Here is a 12,942-nt window from a genome sequence, read left to right on the forward strand (position 1 = left end):
GAGTGTCAGAGAGTGTCAGACAGTGTCAGAGAGTGATACAGAGTGATAGAGAGTGTCAGAGAGTGTCAGACAGTGTCAGAGAGTGATAGAGAGAGTCAGAGAGTGTCAGACAGTGTCAGAGAGTGATAGAGAGTGATAGAGAGTGTCAGAGAGTGTCAGACAGTGTCAGAGAGTGATAGAGAGTGTCAGAGAGTGATAGAGAGTGATAGAGAGTGTCAGAGAGTGTCAGAGAGTGTCTGAGAGTGTCAGTGAGTGTCTGAGAGTATCAGAGAGTGATGGAGAGTGATAAAGTGTCACAGAGTGTCAGAGAGTGATAGCGAGTGTCAGAGAGTGTCAGACAGTGTCAGAGAGTGATAGAGAGTGTCAGAGAGTGTCAGACAGTGTCAGAGAGTGATAGAGAGTGATAGAGAGTGTCAGAGAGTGTCAGACAGTGTCAGAGAGTGATAGAGAGTGTCAGAGAGTGATAGAGAGTGATAGAGAGTGTCAGAGAGTGTCAGAGAGTGTCTGAGAGTGTCAGTGAGTGTCTGAGAGTGTCAGAGAGTGATGGAGAGTTATAGAGTGTCACAGAGTGTCAGAGAGTGATAGCGAGTGTCAGAGAGTGTCAGACAGTGTCAGAGAGTGATAGTGAGTGTCTGAGAGTGTCTGAGAGTGTCTGAGAGTGTCTGAGAGTGTCAGAGAGTGATAGAGAGTGTCAGAGAGTGTCAGAGAGTGATAGAGAGTGTCAGAGAGTGTCAGACAGTGTCAGAGAGTGATAGAGAGTGATAGAGAGTGTCAGAGAGTGTCAGACAGTGTCAGAGAGTGATAGAGAGTGTCAGAGAATGATAGAGAGTGATAGAGAGTGTCAGAGAGTGTCAGAGAGTGTCTGAGAGTGTCTGAGAGTGTCAGAGAGTGATTGAGAGTGATAGAGTGTCACAGAGTGTCAGAGAGTGATAGCGAGTGTCAGAGAGTGTCAGACAGTGTCAGAGAGTGATAGAGAGTGTCAGAGAGTGTCAGACAGTGTCAGAGAGTGATAGAGAGTGATAGAGAGTGTCAGAGAGTGTCAGACAGTGTCAGAGAGTGATAGAGAGTGTCAGAGAGTGATAGAGAGCGATAGAGAGTGTCAGAGAGTGTCAGAGAGTGTCTGAGAGTGTCAGTGAGTGTCTGAGAGTGTCACAGAGTGATGGAGAGTGATAGAGTGTCACAGAGTGTCAGAGAATGATAGCGAGTGTCAGAGAGTGTCAGACAGTGTCAGAGAGTGATAGAGAGTGTCAGAGAGTGTCAGACAGTGTCAGAGAGTGATAGAGAGTGATAGAGAGTGTCAGAGAGTGTCAGACAGTGTCAGAGAGTGATAGAGAGTGTCAGAGAGTGATAGAGAGTGATAGAGAGTGTCAGAGAGTGTCAGAGAGTGTCTGAGAGTGTCAGTGAGTGTCTGAGAGTGTCAGAGAGTGATGGAGAGTTATAGTGTGTCACAGAGTGTCAGAGAGGGATAGCGAGTGTCAGAGAGTGTCAGACAGTGTCAGAGAGTGATAGTGAGTGTCTGAGAGTGTCAGAGAGTGTCTGAGAGTGTCTGAGAGTGTCAGAGAGTGTCAGAGAGTGATAGAGAGTGTCAGAGAGTGTCAGAGAGTGATAGAGAGTGTCAGAGAGTGTCAGACAGTGTCAGAGAGTGATAGAGAGTGATAGAGAGTGTCAGAGAGTGTCAGACAGTGTCAGAGAGTGATAGGGAGTGTCAGTGAGTGTCAGACAGTGTCAGAGAGTGATAGAGAGTGATAGAGAGTGTCAGAGAGTGTCAGACAGTGTCAGAGAGTGATAGAGAGTGTCAGAGAGTGATAGAGAGTGATAGAGAGTGTCAGAGAGTGTCAGAGAGTGTCTGAGAGTGTCAGTGAGTGTCTGAGAGTGTCAGAGAGTGATGGAGAGTGATAGAGTGTCACAGAGTGTCAGAGAGTGATAGCGAGTGTCAGAGAGTGTCAGACAGTGTCAGAGAGTGATAGAGAGTGTCAGAGAGTGTCAGACAGTGTCAGAGAGTGATAGAGAGTGATAGAGAGTGTCAGAGAGTGTCAGAGAGTGATAGAGAGTGTCAGAGAGTGTCTGAGTGTGTCTGAGAGTGTCAGAGAGTGATAGAGAGTGTCAGAGAGTGTCAGAGAGTGATAGAGAGTGTCAGAGAGTGTCAGACAGTGTCAGAGAGTGATAGAGAGTGATAGAGAGTGTCAGAGAATGTCAGACAGTGTCAGAGAGTGATAGAGAGTGTCAGAGAGTGATAGAGAGTGATAGAGAGTGTCAGAGAGTGTCAGAGAGTGTCCGAGAGTATCAGTGAGTGTCTGAGAGTGTCAGAGAGTGATGGAGAGTGATAGAGTGTCACAGAGTGTCAGAGAGTGATAGCGAGTGTCAGAGAGTGTCAGACAGTGTCAGAGAGTGATAGAGGGTGTCAGAGAGTGTCAGACAGTGTCAGAGAGTGATAGAGAGTGATAGAGAGTGTCAGAGAGTGTCAGACAGTGTCAGAGAGTGATAGAGAGTGTCAGAGAGTGATAGAGAGTGATAGAGAGTGTCAGAGAGTGTCAGAGAGTGTCTGAGAGTGTCTGAGAGTGTCAGAGAGTGATGGAGAGTTATAGAGTGTCACAGAGTGTCAGAGAGTGATAGCGAGTGTCAGAGAGTGTCAGACAGTGTCAGAGAGTGATAGTGAGTGTCTGAGAATGTCAGAGAGTGTCTGAGAGTGTCTGAGAGTGTCAGAGAGTGTCAGAGAGTGATAGAGGGTGTCAGAGAGTGTCAGAGAGTGATAGAGAGTGTCAGAGAGTGTCAGACAGTGTCAGAGAGTGATACAGAGTGATAGAGAGTGTCAGAGAGTGTCAGACAGTGTCAGAGAGTGATAGAGAGAGTCAGAGAGTGTCAGACAGTGTCAGAGAGTGATAGAGAGTGATAGAGAGTGTCAGAGAGTGTCAGACAGTGTCAGAGAGTGATAGAGAGTGTCAGAGAGTGATAGAGAGTGATAGAGAGTGTCAGAGAGTGTCAGACAGTGTCAGACAGTGTCAGAGAGTGATAGAGAGTGATAGAGAGTGTCAGAGAGTGTCAGACAGTGTCAGAGAGTGATAGAGAGTGTCAGAGAGTGATAGAGAGTGATAGAGAGTGTCAGAGAGTGTCAGAGAGTGTCAGACAGTGTCAGAGAGTGATAGAGAGAGTCAGAGAGTGTCAGACAGTGTCAGAGAGTATCAGAGAGTGATGGAGAGTGATAGAGTGTCACAGAGTGTCAGAGAGTGATAGCGAGTGTCAGAGAGTGTCAGACAGTGTCAGAGAGTGATAGAGAGTGTCAGAGAGTGTCAGACAGTGTCAGAGAGTGATAGAGAGTGATAGAGAGTGTCAGAGAGTGTCAGACAGTGTCAGAGAGTGATAGAGAGTGTCAGAGAGTGATAGAGAGTGATAGAGAGTGTCAGAGAGTGTCAGAGAGTGTCTGAGAGTGTCAGTGAGTGTCTGAGAGTGTCAGAGAGTGATGGAGAGTTATAGAGTGTCACAGAGTGTCAGAGAGTGATAGCGAGTGTCAGAGAGTGTCAGACAGTGTCAGAGAGTGATAGTGAGTGTCTGAGAGTGTCTGAGAGTGTCTGAGAGTGTCTGAGAGTGTCAGAGAGTGATAGAGAGTGTCAGAGAGTGTCAGAGAGTGATAGAGAGTGTCAGAGAGTGTCAGAGAGTGTCAGAGAGTGATAGAGAGTGATAGAGAGTGTCAGAGAGTGTCAGACAGTGTCAGAGAGTGATAGAGAGTGTCAGAGAATGATAGAGAGTGATAGAGAGTGTCAGAGAGTGTCAGAGAGTGTCTGAGAGTGTCTGAGAGTGTCAGAGAGTGATGGAGAGTGATAGAGTGTCACAGAGTGTCAGAGAGTGATAGCGAGTGTCAGAGAGTGTCAGACAGTGTCAGAGAGTGATAGAGAGTGTCAGAGAGTGTCAGACAGTGTCAGAGAGTGATAGAGAGTGATAGAGAGTGTCAGAGAGTGTCAGACAGTGTCAGAGAGTGATAGAGAGTGTCAGAGAGTGATAGAGAGCGATAGAGAGTGTCAGAGAGTGTCAGAGAGTGTCTGAGAGTGTCAGTGAGTGTCTGAGAGTGTCACAGAGTGATGGAGAGTGATAGAGTGTCACAGAGTGTCAGAGAGTGATAGCGAGTGTCAGAGAGTGTCAGACAGTGTCAGAGAGTGATAGTGAGTGTCTGAGAGTGTCTGAGAGTGTCAGTGAGTGTCTGAGAGTGTCAGAGAGTGATGGAGAGTGATAGAGTGTCACAGAGTGTCAGAGAGTGATAGCGAGTGTCAGAGAGTGTCAGACAGTGTCAGAGAGTGATAGAGAGTGTCAGAGAGTGTCAGACAGTGTCAGAGAGTGATAGAGAGTGATAGAGAGTGTCAGAGAGTGTCAGACAGTGTCAGAGAGTGATAGAGAGTGTCAGAGAGTGATAGAGAGTGATAGAGAGTGTCAGAGAGTGTCAGAGAGTGTCTGAGAGTGTCAGTGAGTGTCTGAGAGTGTCAGAGAGTGATGGAGAGTTATAGAGTGTCACAGAGTGTCAGAGAGTGATAGCGAGTGTCAGAGAGTGTCAGACAGTGTCAGAGAGTGATAGTGAGTGTCTGAGAGTGTCAGAGAGTGTCAGAGAGTGATAGAGAGTGATAGAGTGTTTCAGAGAGTGTCAGAGAGTGTCACAGAGTGATAGAGAGTGATAGAGAGTGTCAGAGAGTGATAGAGAGTGTCAGAGAGTGATAGAGAGTGATATAGAGTGTCAGAGAGTGTCAGACAGTGTCAGAGAGTGATAGAGAGTGATACAGAGTGTCAGAGAGTGTCAGAGAGTGTCTGAGAGTGTCAGAGAGTGTCAGAGAGTGTCTGAGAGTGATAGAGAGTGATAGAGAGTGTCAGAGAGTGATAGAGAGTGTCAGAGAGTGATAGAGAGTGATAGAGAGTGTCAGAGAGTGTCAGACAGTGTCAGAGAGTGATAGAGAGTGATACAGAGTGTCAGAGAGTGTCTGAGAGTGTCAGAGAGTGTCTGAGAGTGTCTGAGAGTGTCAGAGAGTGATAGAGAGTGATAGAGAGTGATAGAGAGTGTCAGAGAGTGTCAGAGAGTGATAGAGAGTGTCAGAGAGTGTCAGAGAGTGTCTGAGAGTGTCAGAGAGTGATAGAGAGTGATAGAGAGTGTCAGAGAGTGATAGAGAGTGTCAGAGAGTGTCAGACAGTGTCAGAGAGTGATAGAGAGTGATAGAGAGTGTCAGAGAGTGACAGACAGTGTCAGAGATTGATAGAGAGTGTCAGAGAGTGATAGATTGTGTCAGAGAGTGTCAGAGGGTGATAGATTGTGTCAGAGAGTGTCTGAGAGTGTCAGAGAGTGTCTGAGAGTGTCAGAGAGTGTCAGAGAGTGATAGAGTGATCGAGAGTGTCTGAGAGTGTCAGAAGGTGTCAGAGAGTGATAGTGAGTGTCTGAGAGTGTCAGATAGTGTCAGAGAGTGATAGAGAGTGATAGAGAGTTTCAGAGAGTGTCAGAGAGTGTCAGAGAGTGATAGAGAGTGATAGAGAGTGTCAGAGAGTGATAGAGAGTGTCAGAGAGTGATAGTGAGTGTCAGAGAATGATAGAGAGTGTCAGAGAGTGATAGAGAGTGATAGAGTGTGTCAGAGAGTGTCAGAGAGTGTCAGAGAGTGTCAGAGAGTGATAGAGAGTGATAGAGAGTGATAGAGAGTGATCGAGAGTGTCAGAGAGTGTCAGAGTGTGTCATAGAGTGTCAGAGAGTGATAGAGAGTGATAGAGAGTTTCAGAGAGTGTCAGAGAGTGTCTGAGAGTGTCAGAGAGTGATAGAGAGTGTCAGAGAGTGATAGAGAGTGTCAGAGAGTGTCAGAGAGTGTCAGAGAGTGTCAGAGAGTGATAGAGAGTGATAGAGAGTGTCAGAGAGTGTCAGAGAGTGATAGAGAGTGATAGAGAGTGTCAGAGAGTGATAGAGAGTGTCAGAGAGTGTCTGGGAGTGTCAGAGAGTGTCTGAGAGTGTCAGAGAGTGATAGAGAGTGATAGAGAGTGTCAGAGAGTGTCATAGAGTGATAGAGAGTGTCAGAGAGTGTCAGACAGTGTCAGAGAGTGATAGAGAGTGTCAGAGAGTGTCAGACAGTGTCAGAGAGTGATAGAGAGTGTCAGAGAGTGTCAGAGAGTGTCAGAGAGTGTCTGAGAGTGTCAGAGAGTGATAGAGAGTGATAGAGTGATAGAGAGTGTCAGAGAGTGATAGAGAGTGTCAGAGAGTGTCTGAGAGTGTCAGAGAGTGTCTGAGAGTGTCAGAGAGTGATAGAGAGTGATAGAGTGTCAGAGAGTGATAGAGAGTGTCAGAGAGTGTCAGAGAGTGTCAGAGAGTGTCTGAGAGTGTCAGAGAGTGATAGAGAGTGTCAGAGAGTGTCTGAGAGTGTCAGAGAGTGTCTGAGAGTGTCAGAGAGTGATAGAGAGTGATAGAGATTGTCAGAGAGTGTCAGACAGTGTCAGAGAGTGATAGAGAGTGTCAGAGAGTGTCAGACAGTGTCAGAGAGTGATAGAGAGTGATAGAGAGTTTCAGAGAGTCTCAGAGAGTGTCTGAGAGTGTCAGAGAGTGATAGAGAGTGTCTGAGAGTGTCAGAGAGGGTCTGAGAGTGTCAGAGAGTGATAGAGTGTGATAGAGAGTGTCAGAGAGTGTCAGACAGTGTCAGAGAGTGATAGAGAGTGTCAGAGAGTGATAGAGAGTGTCAGAGAGTGTCTGAGAGTGTCTGAGAGTGTCAGAGAGTGATAGAGAGTGTCAGAGAGTGTCTGACAGTGTCAGAGAGTGACAGAGAGTGTCAGAGAGTGATAGAGAGTGTCAGAGAGTGTCTGAGAGTGTCTGAGAGTGTCTGAGGGTGTCAGAGAGTGATAGAGAGTGATAGAGTGATAGAGAGTGTCAGAGAGTGATAGAGAGTGTCATAGAGTGTCTGAGAGTGTCAGAGAGTGTCTGAGAGTGTCAGAGAGTGATAGAGAGTGATAGCGTGTCAGAGAGTGTCAGAGAGTGTCAGACAGTGTCAGAGAGTGATAGAGAGTGTCAGAGAGTGATAGAGAGTGTCAGAGAGTGTCTGAGAGTGTCTGAGAGTGTCAGAGAGTGATAGAGAGTGTCAGAGAGTGTCAGACAGTGTCAGGGAGTGACAGAGAGTGTCAGAGAGTGATAGAGAGTGTCAGAGAGTGTCTGAGAGTGTCTGAGAGTGTCTGAGAGTGTCAGAGAGTGATAGAGAGTGATAGAGTGATAGAGAGTGTCAGAGAGTGATAGAGAGTGTCAGAGAGTGATAGAGAGTGTCAGAGAGTGTCTGAGAGTGTCAGAGAGTGTTAGAGAGTGATAGAGTGTCAGAGAGTGATAGAGAGTGTCAGAGAGTGTCAGAGAGTGTCAGAGAGTGTCAGAGAGTGTCAGAGAGTGATACAGAGTGATAGAGAGTGTCAGAGAGTGTCATAGAGTGATAGAGAGTGTCAGAGAGTGTCAGACAGTGTCAGAGAGTGATAGAGCGTGTCAGAGAGTGTCACAAGGTGTCAGAGAGTGATAGTGAGTGTCAGAGAGTGATAGAGAGTGTCAGAGATTGATAGAGAGTGTCAGAGAGTGTATGAGAGTGTCAGAGAATGATAGAGAGTGATAGAGAGTGATAGAGAGTGTCAGAGAGTGTCAGACAGTGTCAGAGAGTGATAGAGCGTGTCAGAGAGTGTCACAAGGTGTCAGAGAGTGATAGAGCGTGTCAGAGAGTGTCACAAGGTGTCAGAGAGTGATAGTGAGTGTCTGAGAGTGTCAGATAGTGTCAGAGAGTGATAGAGAGTGTCAGAGAGTGTCAGACAGAGTCAGAGAGTGATAGAGCGTGTCAGAGAGTGTCACAGGGTGTCAGAGAGTGATAGTGAGTGTCTGAGAGTGTCAGATAGTGTCAGAGAGTGATAGAGAGTGATAGAGAGTGATAGAGAGTTTCAGAGAGTGTCAGAGAGTGTCAGAGAGTGATAGAGAGTGATAGAGAGTGTCAGAGAGTGATAGAGAGTGTCAGAGAGTGATAGTGAGTGTCAGAGAGTGATAGAGAGTGTCAGAGAGTGATAGAGAGTGATAGAGTGTGTCAGAGAGTGTCAGAGAGTGTCAGAGAGTGTCAGAGAGTGATAGAGAGTGATAGAGAGTGATAGAGAGTGATCGAGAGTGTCAGAGAGTGTCAGAGTGTGTCAGAGAGTGATAGAGAGTGATAGAGAGTTTCAGAGAGTGTCAGAGAGTGTCTGAGAGTGTCAGAGAGTGATAGAGAGTGTCTGAGAGTGTCAGAGAGTGTCAGAGAGTGTCAGAGAGTGATAGAGAGTGATAGAGAGTGTCAGAGAGTGTCAGACAGTGTCAGAGAGTGATAGAGAGTGTCAGAGAGTGATCGAGAGTGTCAGAGAGTGTCTGGGAGTGTCAGAGAGTGTCTGAGAGTGTCAGAGAGTGATAGAGAGTGATAGAGAGTGTCAGAGAGTGTCATAGAGTGATAGAGAGTGTCAGAGAGTGTCAGACAGTGTCAGAGAGTGATAGAGAGTGATAGAGAGTGTCAGAGAGTGTCAGACAGTGTCAGAGAGTGATAGAGAGTGTCAGAGAGTGTCAGAGAGTGATAGAGAGTGATAGAGAGTGTCAGAGAGTGTCAGACAGTGTCAGAGAGTGATAGAGAGTGTCAGAGAGTGATCGAGAGTGTCAGAGAGTGTCTGGGAGTGTCAGAGAGTGTCTGAGAGTGTCAGAGAGTGATACAGAGTGATAGAGAGTGTCAGAGAGTGTCATAGAGTGATAGAGAGTGTCAGAGAGTGTCAGAGAGTGTCAGAGAGTGATAGAGAGTGATAGAGAGTGTCAGAGAGTGTCAGACAGTGTCAGAGAGTGATAGAGAGTGTCAGAGAGTGTCTGAGAGTGTCAGAGAGTGTCTGAGAGTGTCAGAGAGTGATAGAGAGTGATAGAGTGATAGAGAGTGATAGAGAGTGTCAGAGAGTGTCAGAGAGTGTCAGAGAGTGTCAGAGAGTGTCAGAGAGTGATAGAGAGTGTCAGAGAGTGTCTGAGAGTGTCAGAGAGTGTCTGAGAGTGTCTGAGAGTGTCAGAGAGTGATAGAGAGTGATAGAGATTGTCAGAGAGTGTCAGACAGTGTCATAGAGTGATAGAGAGTGTCAGAGAGTGTCAGACAGTGTCAGAGAGTGATAGAGAGTGATAGAGAGTTTCAGAGAGTCTCAGAGAGTGTCTGAGAGTGTCAGAGAGTGATAGAGAGTGTCAGAGAGTGTCTGAGAGTGTCAGAGAGGGTCTGAGAGTGTCAGAGAGTGATAGAGAGTGATAGAGAGTGTCAGAGAGTGTCAGACAGTGTCAGAGAGTGATAGAGAGTGTCAGAGAGTGTCAGAGAGTGTCAGAGAGTGTCAGAGAGTGATAGAGAGTGTCAGAGAGTGATAGAGAGTGTCAGAGAGTGTCTGAGAGTGTCTGAGAGTGTCAGAGAGTGATAGAGAGTGTCAGAGAGTGTCAGACAGTGTCAGAGAGTGACAGAGAGTGTCAGAGAGTGATAGAGAGTGTCAGAGAGTGTCTGAGAGTGTCTGAGAGTGTCAGAGAGTGATAGAGAGTGTCAGAGAGTGTCAGAGAGTGATAGAGAGTGTCAGAGAGTGTCAGACAGTGTCAGAGAGTGATAGAGAGTGATAGAGAGTGTCAGAGAGTGTCAGAGAGTGTCAGAGAGTGATAGAGAGTGTCAGAGAGTGATAGAGAGTGATAGAGAGTGTCAGAGAGTGTCAGAGAGTGTCTGAGAGTGTCAGTGAGTGTCTGAGAGTGTCAGAGAGTGATGGAGAGTGATAGAGTGTCACAGAGTGTCAGAGAGTGATAGCGAGTGTCAGAGAGTGTCAGAGAGTGATGGAGAGTGTCAGAGAGTGTCAGACAGTGTCAGAGAGTGATAGAGAGTGATAGAGAGTGTCAGAGAGTGTCAGACAGTGTCAGAGAGTGATAGAGAGTGTCAGAGAGTGATAGAGAGTGATGGAGAGTGTCAGAGAGTGTCAGAGAGTGTCAGAGTGTGTCTGAGAGTGTCAGTGAGTGTCTGAGAGTGTCAGAGAGTGATAGAGAGTGTCAGAGAGTGTCAGAGAGTGTCAGACAGTGTCAGAGAGTGTCAGACAGTGTCAGAGAGTGATAGAGAGTGTCAGAGAGTGATATAGAGTGTCAGAGAGTGTCTGGGAGTGTCAGAGAGTGTCTGAGAGTGTCAGAGAGTGATAGAGAGTGATAGAGAGTGTCAGAGAGTGTCATAGAGTGATAGAGAGTGTCAGAGAGTGTCAGACAGTGTCAGAGAGTGATAGAGAGTGATAGAGAGTGTCAGAGAGTGTCAGACAGTGTCAGAGAGTGATAGAGAGTGTCAGAGAGTGTCTGAGAGTGTCAGAGAGTGTCAGAGAGTGTCAGACAGTGTCAGAGAGTGATAGAGAGTGTCAGAGAGTGATATAGAGTGTCAGAGAGTGTCTGGGAGTGTCAGAGAGTGATAGAGAGTGATAGAGAGTGTCAGAGAGTGTCATAGAGTGATAGAGAGTGTCAGAGAGTGTCAGACAGTGTCAGAGTGTGATAGAGAGTGATAGAGAGTGTCAGAGAGTGTCAGACAGTGTCAGAGAGTGATAGAGAGAGTCAGAGAGTGTCTGAGAGTGTCAGAGAGTGTCTGAGAGTGTCAGAGAGTGATAGAGAGTGATAGAGTGATAGAGAGTGATAGAGAGTGTCAGAGAGTGTCAGAGAGTGTCAGAGAGTGTCAGAGAGTGTCTGAGAGTGTCAGAGAGTGATAGAGAGTGTCAGAGAGTGTCTGAGAGTGTCAGAGAGTGTCTGAGAGTGTCTGAGAGTGTCAGAGAGTGATAGAGAGTGATAGAGATTGTCAGAGAGTGTCAGACAGTGTCAGAGAGTGGTAGAGAGTGTCAGAGAGTGTCAGACAGTGTCAGAGAGTGATAGAGAGTGTCAGAGAGTGATATAGAGTGTCAGAGAGTGTCTGGGAGTGTCAGAGAGTGATAGAGAGTGATAGAGAGTGTCAGAGAGTGTCATAGAGTGATAGAGAGTGTCAGAGAGTGTCAGACAGTGTCAGAGAGTGATAGAGAGTGATAGAGAGTGTCAGAGAGTGTCAGACAGTGTCAGAGAGTGATAGAGAGAGTCAGAGAGTGTCTGAGAGTGTCAGAGAGTGTCTGAGAGTGTCAGAGAGTGATAGAGAGTGATAGAGTGATAGAGAGTGATAGAGAGTGTCAGAGAGTGTCAGAGAGTGTCAGAGAGTGTCAGAGAGTGTCTGAGAGTGTCAGAGAGTGATAGAGAGTGTCAGAGAGTGTCTGAGAGTGTCAGAGAGTGTCTGAGAGTGTCTGAGAGTGTCAGAGAGTGATAGAGAGTGATAGAGATTGTCAGAGAGTGTCAGACAGTGTCAGAGAGTGGTAGAGAGTGTCAGAGAGTGTCAGACAGTGTCAGAGAGTGATAGAGAGTGATAGAGAGTGTCAGAGAGTGTCAGACAGTGTCAGAGAGTGACAGAGAGTGTCAGAGAGTGATAGAGAGTGTCAGAGAGTGTCTGAGAGTGTCTGAGAGTGTCTGAGAGTGTTAGAGAGTGATAGAGAGTGTCAGAGAGTGTCAGAGAGTGTCAGAGAGTGATAGAGAGTGATAGAGAGTGTCAGAGAGTGTCAGACAGTGTCAGAGAGTGATAGAGAGTGTCAGAGAGTGATAGAGAGTGATAGAGAGTGTCAGAGAGTGTCAGAGAGTGTCTGAGAGTGTCAGTGAGTGTCTGAGAGTGTCAGAGAGTGATGGAGAGTGATAGAGTGTCACAGAGTGTCAGAGAGTGATAGCGAGTGTCAGAGAGTGTCAGACAGTGTCAGAGAGTGATAGAGAGTGATAGAGAGTGTCAGAGAGTGTCAGACAGTGTCAGAGAGTGATAGAGAGTGTCAGAGAGTGATAGAGAGTGATGGAGAGTGTCAGAGAGTGTCAGAGAGTGTCAGAGTGTGTCTGAGAGTGTCAGTGAGTGTCTGAGAGTGTCAGAGAGTGATAGAGAGTGTCAGAGAGTGTCAGAGAGTGTCAGACAGTGTCAGAGAGTGTCAGACAGTGTCAGAGAGTGATAGAGAGTGTCAGAGAGTGATATAGAGTGTCAGAGAGTGTCTGGGAGTGTCAGAGAGTGTCTGAGAGTGTCAGAGAGTGATAGAGAGTGATAGAGAGTGTCAGAGAGTGTCATAGAGTGATAGAGAGTGTCAGAGAGTGTCAGACAGTGTCAGAGAGTGATAGAGAGTGATAGAGAGTGTCAGAGAGTGTCAGACAGTGTCAGAGAGTGATAGAGAGTGTCAGAGAGTGTCTGAGAGTGTCAGAGAGTGTCAGAGAGTGTCAGACAGTGTCAGAGAGTGATAGAGAGTGTCAGAGAGTGATATAGAGTGTCAGAGAGTGTCTGGGAGTGTCAGAGAGTGATAGAGAGTGATAGAGAGTGTCAGAGAGTGTCATAGAGTGATAGAGAGTGTCAGAGAGTGTCAGACAGTGTCAGAGAGTGATAGAGAGTGATAGAGAGTGTCAGAGAGTGTCAGACAGTGTCAGAGAGTGATAGAGAGAGTCAGAGAGTGTCTGAGAGTGTCAGAGAGTGTCTGAGAGTGTCAGAGAGTGATAGAGAGTGATAGAGTGATAGAGAGTGATAGAGAGTGTCAGAGAGTGTCAGAGAGTGTCAGAGAGTGTCAGAGAGTGTCTGAGAGTGTCAGAGAGTGATAGAGAGTGTCAGAGAGTGTCTGAGAGTGTCAGAGAGTGTCTGAGAGTGTCTGAGAGTGTCAGAGAGTGATAGAGAGTGATAGAGATTGTCAGAGAGTGTCAGACAGTGTCAGAGAGTGGTAGAGAGTGTCAGAGAGTGTCAGACAGTGTCAGAGAGTGATAGAGAGTGTCAGAGAGTGATATAGAGTGTCAGAGAGTGTCTGGGAGTGTCAGAGAGTGATAGAGAGTGATAGAGAGTGTCAGAGAGTGTCATAGAGTGATAGAGAGTGTCAGAGAGTGTCAGACAGTGTCAGAGAGTGATAGAGAGTGA

This window comes from Heterodontus francisci, chromosome 6 (assembly GCF_036365525.1).
Source record: "Heterodontus francisci isolate sHetFra1 chromosome 6, sHetFra1.hap1, whole genome shotgun sequence".
Lineage (NCBI taxonomy): Eukaryota > Metazoa > Chordata > Chondrichthyes > Heterodontiformes > Heterodontidae > Heterodontus > Heterodontus francisci.